Here is a 9,688-nt window from a genome sequence, read left to right as displayed (position 1 = left end):
TTCCTGGTCCTGCAACCAAAGGCCAAGCTTACTGGATATCCTCTCATCTTGGGGAGGCCTTGGTTAGCTACTGCAGATGCTTACATAAGTTGTCGGGCAGGGAACATGACCATCAAAAATGGTCCCATGTCCAAGCAGCTAGTCCTATACCCTCCTGCCCAACCTTCTTTAGAGCATGATTTACCACTCTGGTTGGAGGACGGAGAGGAAGACGAGGTGTACTCTGCACCTCTGTGCACCCTAGATACCGCTAGAAGAAATTCTCCTACCGAGGATGATTTAATTGAGACCCTGATCCAGAATCCACCTTCCAGTGCACTATCTTTAGAGAAGTTGGTGGAGGATGCCCAAGCTAGCCCCTTAGTGGACCTTTGTACAACCAGCCCTGTAACTCCCAGAGTCAAAAGTGTGGAGTTCGGCCCTGAGAGAGCGTTAAAGATCAGCTCCTCTCTGTCTCCTTCCCAGGAGAAGGAGTTGTGTAGCCTATTGGCCAGCCACTTAGATGCTTTTTCTTAGAGCTATAAGGAGATGAAAGGAGTCCACCCCTCGGTCTGTACCCATCATATATACATCAAAGAGGATTGAAAACCAGTTAGGCAACCCCAGAGGAGAATGAATCCAGCCCTTAAGGACATTGTCAAGGAAGAATTGCAAAAACTGTTGGACGCCGGATTCATTTACCCCATCTCAGATAGTGAATGGGTGTCCCCTCTGGTGTTGGTTCCCAAGAAGAATGGGAAGTGGAGGATCTGTGTAGATTACCGGGAGCTGAACAAAGCTACCAAGAAGGACCATTTCCCTCTACCCTTCACAGATCAAGTGTTGGATGGACTGGCAGGAAAGAAGTTCTTCTCTTTCCTGGATGGGTTCAGCGGGTACAATCAAATCCAAATCAGCCTGGAAGACCAAGATAAGACCACCTTCACTTGTCCTTGGGGTACCTTTGCCTACCGAGTCCTTCCCTTTGGGCTATGCAATGCTCCTGCTACTTTTCAGAGAGCTGTCTTGAGCATCTTCTCGGAGTTGGTCCATGATGCAATGGAAATCTACATGGATGACTTTACCCCTTATGGGGCCAACTTCCAGGAAGCCTTGTCCAACTTGGGAAAGGTCCTAACCAAGTGCATCGAGATGAACTTGTCCCTTAGCCCTGAGAAATGTGAATTCCTAATGACTGAAGGGACAGTGCTAGGCCATACCATTTCTTCTCAAGGATTGCAGGTGGATCCTAACAAAATTGCTCTCATCAAGAGGGTTCCACCTCCTCAAAAAGTAAGGGATGTCCAGAGTTTCTTGGGATTAGCAGGATACTACCGGAGGTTCATTAAAGACTTCAGCAAGTTAGCCTCACCGTTGTTTGGTTTGTTGGCAAAAGATGTGGAGTTTAATTGGACTGACGATTGTCAGAAGAGTTTGAATGAATTAAAAGACAAGTTAGTGTCAGCTCCAATCCTAAGAGGTCCAAACTGGGCCCTACCTTTCCACATCCACACTGATGCCTCGAACAAAGCCATAGGTGCAGCCTTAGGACAAGTTGAGCAAAAACTTCCATATGCCATTTACTTCGTTAGCAAAAACTTGTCCAAAGCAGAGCTGAATTACACTGTAACCGAGAAGGAATTCTTAGCTGTGGTTCATGCACTGAACAAGTTCCGACATTACATTACTGGTTACCAGACTTTTGTACATACTGACCATGCTGCTATTAGATACTTGATGAATAAACCAGATGTGAACACTCGTATTATTAGATGGTTACTTTTATTGCAGCAGTTTGATCTAACCATTGTTGATAAACCAGGAAAAGAAAATGTTGTTGCTGACTTCTTTTCTAGATTGGATTTGTCTGCAGATGAAGATGGGACGGTGGATGACCAGATGCCTGATGAGCATCTGTTTGCTATATCAGTACTCTCTCCATGGTTTGCTGACATAGCAAACTACCTCGTTTTAGCTCAGTTTCCTCCGCACCTCTCTTCAAAAGAGAAGAGCAAAATCATCAGAAAGAGTGCCTCATTTACATGGATTGGGGGCAACCTGTTCAAGCTTGGCCCCGATCAGATCTTAAGGCGTTGTGTAAGGGAGGAGGAAGTCTTTGACATTCTCCTCACCTGTCATGATGGGCCTTGTGGATGACATTTTGCGGCAAAGAGAACTGCCTTCAAGATCCTGCAGGCAGGCTACTATTGGCCCACACTTCATCAAGATGTCAGAAGATATGTTAGCCAGTGTGACCAATGCCAAAGAATGGGGAAACCGACCCAAAGGGATGAGATGCCTCTCCAACCTCAAGTGACTCTCGAGCCATTTGAGAAGTGGGGCATGGACTTTGTGGGCCCAATCAATCCCTCTTCGAGGCAAAGATCCTACATCATAGTGTGTACTGACTACTTGACAAAGTGGGCAGAGACTAAAGCAATCAAAGCAACAACTGAAGAAAAGGTGGTTGAGTTCTTAAGAGAGAACATCTTCTACAAGTTTGGCTACCCAAGAGAGCTGGTGACTGATCAAGGGAGCCAGTTCACCTCTAACTTGGTTGAAGATCTATTGGCTCATCACAAGATCAAGCATAGGACTTCCACCCCTTATCATCCTCAAGCCAATGGGCAGGTGGAAGTCACCAATAGAGCTCTAGAAGGGATCTTGACCAAAGTGGTAGACAGCAGCAGAAAAGACTGGGCAGATCCCCTAGTTGAAGCCACATGGGCTTACAACACCAATTGGAAGACCACCACCGGTTTCACACCTTATGAGCTGGTCTATGGGAAGAAAGCTTTGCTGTCCATTGAATTTGAGTATAACACTTTGAGGTTGGCAGCTTAGCTGGACCTAGATTTCAGCCATGCACAGCAAGAAAGGCTATTGCAGCTGAATGGACTGGATGAACACCGCATGCAGGCCCTCCTTCACTCAGAGGTGGTTCAACTTCAGAGGAAGGTGTGGCATGACCAACATCTCCATGACAAGCAATTTCAGCCGGGAGATTGGGCTTTGTTGTATGATTCCAGATTCAAAGATTTCAAGGGGAAGTTGAGAACCAGATGGCTAGGACCATATGTGGTGGAACAGTGCCATGACAATGGATCTGTCCTCATTCGAACCATTGATGAGGAATCCATTCCCATGCTTGTAAATGGGCACCGATTGAAGTTCTATAGAAGACCTCTCTCAAGACAAGAGTTTATCAGCACTATGGAGAAATCTGTTTTGGTCATAGAGAAGGGTTCTGCATCCACTTTGGGCATACCCTGAAGGATCTAAAACACAAAAAAAAAAAAAAAAAAAAAAAAAAGGGAAAAAATAAAGATCCTTGGGTGAAAACCTCTCTGAGGCGCCCAAGGCAGGCAGTAGGGGTGAAAACCTCATTGAGGCGCTCCTATTGTCTTTCAAGAAAAAAGAGGAAAATAAAGATCCTTGGGTGAAAACCTCTCTGAGGCACCCAAGGCAGGCAGTGGGGGTGAAAACCTCATCGAGGCGCTCCTATTGTCTTTCTAAAAAAAAAAAAAAAAAGAAAAAGAAAAAGAAAAAGAAAAAAGAGAAAAAAACAATCAGCATAATAAAAAGGTTTGCATGCAGATGTTCTATGGAGGAGAAGAAGCCTCTCCACTCCAAGCCAGGGGCCTTCATCATGCTAGCAAAGGATGTCATCAGGACCTCCTCCAAGAACAGCAATGTTTTTAAGGTATGTGCAGTTATTATCATGCTTTGGATCTTCTACAGGAGGATACAGTTTTTCTACAGGAACAGACAGTCTTCCTACAGGAAGACGTGGATCTTCTACAGGAAAGTGCCAAATTTCTACAGGAAGCTCTGTGTTCTACAGGAAACTTCCTGTAGAAGGTTACGATGGCCAAAATGTGTTTCAAATGAAGATCTAGCGACTGAGGAGTGGATTGAATGCATGCATGTCAATGATGGCACCCCTGAACATTGCCATTATCGTCCTCCACCACCCTCGTCGCCATGCAACCCAGATCCCTGCAGCAGCACACCAAAGTAATCAGTTCTCGTGAGAAAGCACCTGTCAAAGAGAAACTAAGCACCGAGAACCATACCACATCCATGTTGATACATCAGAAGCGCTGGGATCATGATCGAGAAGCCAGAACCGCCAGCATGCAGCATACACCCGAGAAGAAAGAACGGTGACAAGACCCCTCCCGGGGATCCTGTAACAATTCGACCTGCTCAAGTGAAGACCGTTCACAGCACCGCCATCTGAGATCAAACACGGGCGCATGAACGCAGATCCATCCACTCCATTGCCAGCATCCTGTAACCACGAGCCTACAGAAATGTGCAGCCACATGCGGCAGGTGGATCCATCGCTAAAAAAATCTGGAAATCATGTGCAGCCGCGCGCAGGTAAGTGTTCTAATCCTTCTCTCCATCAAACTGCATGATTATTACTTCGATTTGTTTTGCATGGCATAAAGGTGAATGGTTGAGCGGCCTAAAGGCCAGTGATGGGCCACGTCGGTTAGTAAAGGGATAGTCAGAGGACGAGGTGGCAGCCACGACGAGAGACACACGCAGCAAGCACGTGAAGATCAGTCCCGTCAACCGAGAAGTGAAGTTTAACCGAAAAGGGCAGCGGCAGATCTGTGGGAATGAATGCGGCAACAAACGAATGTGCAGGCGGATGAGGGGTGACGTCACCCAACGGTCCGGCGGGGACAGCTCACCCCCGCGCCACGAGCTGCGCCGATTCAAATCTAATCGGCTCGATTAAGCGTGTATCTCCATCAACCTCACTTCAAAACTCGAGTAGATCCTCTGCTTACCTCTGCATGTTGACACGCCGAGCTCTCGGCTACCTGAACGCTAGTAAAGCACCTCTCGACCGCCAGCCAGCTAAAAGCTCTTCCCGAAGCCTGCACACTGCTCCTACAGGAACGCCGTCCTACAGGAAGTAGTTTCTACAGGCACGCGGCTCTACAGGAAGGTGAAGTCTTCACGTAAAAAAAGGTGGTAGAAAAGAGGTAACCCTGCAACTCCTTCCGCAATTGGTTTTTTAAAAGGTGGCAAGGCAATTAGTCACAGTGTGGTCATAAAAAAAATTTGGTTTGCCGTGCCTATACTATCGCTCCTACAGGATAGCTGTATAATCACACTGTGGTCTGAAAATTCATTGCATGTTATGTCTTTAAGACCGAATTTCCTGTGTATCCACCACCTCTGGTACAAACACTCTGTTCATCATGCCTGGCGGGTTTATCAGGCGAGAGCCCACTAATTCAAATGCATTAAGGATAAACCCGGCAGTGGTTGAGCTCTTCACTAGAGCACAATGGATGCCTTTCTGTGATAAAATACAGGGCTACGATGAGGAAGTAGCCGAGGAATTTTTGCAGGCTCTGCAGCCTAAATCACAGACGTTGGCCACAGTAACCTTCAGAGGTCTCAGCCTCAAACTCACCCCCGAGCATATCAGTCGGATTACAGAGTTGCCCATGGGTCTGCCGTGGGACAAAGACGAGCGGAAGATGAGCCAGCAAGCAAAGAAGGATTTCTTCACACCTGAGGAAGAATTCTCGGAGGATAAAAATGGGGTAAGAAGGACGAGCCTAACACCACCGTGGAATGAAGTCAGTTTGCAAATAATGAAGTATATTACGTGTGAAGGCCGGTTCAGTATAGTATATGCATATCATTTCCAGCTCCTCACTGAATTAAGGCACGGAATTGACGATCCTGTAGACCAAAAACTAAGCATCCCTTATTATCTTCTACAGTCCCTCATGGAGTGTGCTACCAAACTAAGACAGGGCATCCCTGATCAGATAGCCCATCATGGGTTAATAAAATTGCTTGTGGAAGATGCCTTGCACTCATATAGAGTTCCCCTCTCCTGGGAGTCATTTAGGAATCTGACACGAGATGGAGACATTAAAATGCTGATCGAAGAGAGTGGCTCCTCCAGCACTGAAGACAAGGAAGAGGTGGCTGAGAAAGAAGAAGATAAAGACAAAGCTGACTCCCCCATCCTGTCAGCAAGAGAATTAAGGTCAAAAAGCAGAAGAGACAGAGTCGGGGAAAGCCACGTCAGCCCAATTACCTATCCAGCACTCGCAAGCAAGCAAAAGGATCAATCCACCGTAGAAAAAAGAGAAAAAGGGAAGACACCTACCGCTACAGGGGGGGAAAAGCAGGCTTCTACAGGAAGCCCAAAAGCAAAGACCAAGGCTTCTACAGGAAGCCCGACACCAGCGTCTACAGGAAGCACAAGGGTGCAAAAACAGGCTTCTACAGGAATCCATGCACAACCAAAATCTGAGAAGCGAAAGGTGGATGTTTTAGCCAGAGAGGCAGCGGCCATATTAGCTGGCCTCAGTACGCCACCTAAGCAAAAGGGAAAAAGGAAGAGGGACCCTCCTCTCTACTTCAAAGCACGGAGGAGTGTTCGGATAAAAACAGGGAAACCACAGCAGCAGTCGAGCAGCCCAATTGTCATTGAGGACACCCCTGTTTCTCCCAAAGACAAATCTCCCTCAAAGGTCACAGTTACCTATGAAAAGGGCAGCCCGAAGAAGAGCACATGGCAAGATCGAGTGGACCTGATGGACGAGAAGACCCGGCTACAGGAAGCTGAGAACGTCCTACAGGATACCTTAGCTCGACTACAGGAAACCGAACAGAAAGAAGAAGGAGGACCTTCATCACCCAGGGCGGATGAGGCAGAACCCCCTCAAGAAAAAGCAAGAGAGCATATACCTGAACCTAGTCCTTCACCCAATCTGAATTCATATTACACTTTCTTGGAGGCAGGCCAGATCATCCCACAAAAATTCACCGTACCTCTATTCTTCGAATTGGAGCAAGAAAGAGTTCGCTCCCATACCTGGATGAAAATTGCCAAATCAAAGGGGGTAGGGGACATAGGCCCTCTACAAAATCAGCTCAGGGAGGTCAGAAGCGAGTTCACTATGGCTAAACATGTGGCTAGCTGCCAGCAGGCACTTCTACAGGAAGAAAACCAAAAGCTACGGTTGCAGCTGCAAGAACTCCAGGCAAAGGCAGGACTATCCTCCAAGGGCATCACATCTGAACAAGAAGGCAAGAAGGAGCTGGCCACCAATATTGAAGGACCAAAAACAGTTCTACAGGAAGAAGAACAGCAGTTAAGAATTGAGGTGCAGGCCTTGAAGGAGCAGCTGCAACAAAAGGAGGCGCAATTGGCTTGCATGGCTAGTTGGGCCATGGAAGCCTTGCAGTGCAGACATCCTGCAAAGTCCTATGGGCTGTACTTAAAGGATCGGTGGCTACAATTCCAGATCAACACCCTAGCACAAAGAGGTATTGAGCAAATTCATGACCCACAGCAGTTTACTGAAGTATGCAACACTAGCTCAGCAGAAGATAAAGCTCAGCTAGCAGAATTTTATATCCACAATCTAATTCTGCCCAATGAGGTCTCTTGGGATCCCAATATCGCCTTGGGCGATATGCAACTAATGGCTTTTGCATCTTGGCTGAATCATGAGGATCAGAGAGCCACTGAGGAGAAGTCGGTCATGAACCGGGAAGTGAGTGAACCACTGTATATTCGGCCAGAACTAGGAGATCCGGTTGCCCTCACCTCAGCCCGCCAACAGTTATCCAATGATCCTGCAGCTTCCTTGAGGTTTATAGATCAGCAAGCCCAAGCAATCGCCCATTTTGAAGACATGGACAGACTCTTGGGAGAAACTGCTGGCCATGCTTGTGCACGTAGATGGCATGCTTTGGTACATAGCTTGAAAATCAGGGAATACCATACCCCGACCAGAATGAGGGAAGCATTTGCAAGGATGGACCTGTACAAGAAATCAGTGCAAAGACTTCAGGCCAGCTGGATTGGCCTCAAACTCAGCCCTCCATTGTTGCTAGGATTGGCTGAAGGAGGTGCAGGAAAGGAAGAAAGGGCACAATGGGAAAAAGTGGAAAGTACAGCAGGGTTTCATATCAACCATGAAGACATCACCACAGAAGCTTGGGATGTAAGGGGAGCAGTAAAGGCCATGAAGGATGAGGATCTTGACTGAGTTGCTCAAGGATGAGCAAATGGTTCAGCTGGGGGGTGATGATGAGCCCCAATTTTGGTACAATTTGGGCTCATTTTTGGCCTATTTTGCTTGCTCAAACCATTCATTTTTATTGTTTATGCATACACTTCTTAGTTTATTCATGTTGTTTGTAGGAGAAAGGATAGGCACTTTATCCACGTAGCTAATGCATTGTGATTCCAGGTTTTGGCATTAAAAGGGAGCAAAAGACAACGAAAAGGTGGCAAGGAGACAACGAGCTGGCATTGCTGACATAAGGAGAGGTTGTCCACGGTTTTGGGGGACATTCCTCGTGATCCTCACCAAGAACTCCGAGCCCACTTCAGCCTCCCTCCGAGCTTAATACACGGCCAGCTGTTCTACAGGAACAACAGTTCAAAACTGCTCTACAGGAAACAGCATTTATGACCATCCTACAGGATCAGCAGTTAAACTATAGATTGAACAGCCGTGCTCCTAGAATCATGGATATATGTTGGAGCATCGTTTTGTATAAGTATAGAAGCCTTAGCCTTGGTTAGGTTGTTGAAACTCTCGTATTACTATTGTAATTTTGGAGCACAGCTCAAGTTTCGTTCTCTTTTGTAAGCCAATTTGGCATGTTATCAGATTATGAATAAAGAAGGCCACTTGTGAGTTAGTTCTGAGTTTTCTCAAGGAGCTATAGCTCTCAGGTGAGGGCCCAACCTGAGAGCCATAGTCCTCCTCCATGTTGTAATGCATTTACCATTAGTTCCAGCACTTGAGTTTGTTTAGTTTCCTATGCAATTCGGATTTCCAGCTTGTTGGTTTAGTTGTTTTCATTAGCATAGATAGGACTGGTATGATCCTTTGCTTTCAGTATTCGAGTTTGATAGGTTGGTAGAATAAATCTCTTGGAGCTCCATCAAAAACAGGTTGCAAAAGGCTCACTGCCATCTCACCGTTGGGATTGGGGTGTAGACCATGATCAGCCACCAAAAAGAATAGCAGTCGTTTCATCTCCACGCAAGTTGCCACATGAACGTTTTTATTGAAAATCCATTCATATATTCTCGACATTGATCCATACTGCACTCTCACGCATTAGTTTCATTTCTTGTTTTCCATTTCGGATTTGTAGGTTTCATGGCATAATAGGTTAATGAATCTCTTGTTTTGATGCACAGGTCATTTGTTTCATTTACGCTGCTCTTTCTCAAGCCACTTCCTTCGTCGTTTTCTCCATCCACCTGCAAGTTCTATTCATCCTCTACCTCACTCACTTGCCCTCCAACTCTCTCATTCCACGTACCGCTCCATTTCCTTCACTGTCGTTGATTTCACCCTTCCAAAACATCAACCCATTGCATGCACCCTTCCTTCGTCTGACTTGCCATTTCCTAAGACATCATTAGGTCCATCTCAATCTCCCTTAGCCTCCCACACCACTCCAACACTCCATCCACTCCTAAAATCTCCACGACCAACCATCTTGTAGACGTGCACAGCCATCCTGTAGAAAACAGAGTATCCTGTAGAATTCCCAGCAACCTTCCTGTAGGAGGCCATTCACTTCGTTGCCGAGCTTCTGAACGTGAGGGACCTCTGTGGACGGGTGCTGAGGATCCTTAGGAACCTCTCCAAGCCTCCCCAACCTGTCCCACACTTTCCTTCCATCTCCA

Source organism: Pinus tabuliformis, chromosome 5_1 (assembly GCF_031772625.1).
Source record: "Pinus tabuliformis cultivar Carrire ecotype Pingquan chromosome 5_1, CPIR1, whole genome shotgun sequence".
Lineage (NCBI taxonomy): Eukaryota > Viridiplantae > Streptophyta > Pinopsida > Pinales > Pinaceae > Pinus > Pinus tabuliformis.
This window is presented reverse-complemented; position numbering follows the sequence as displayed.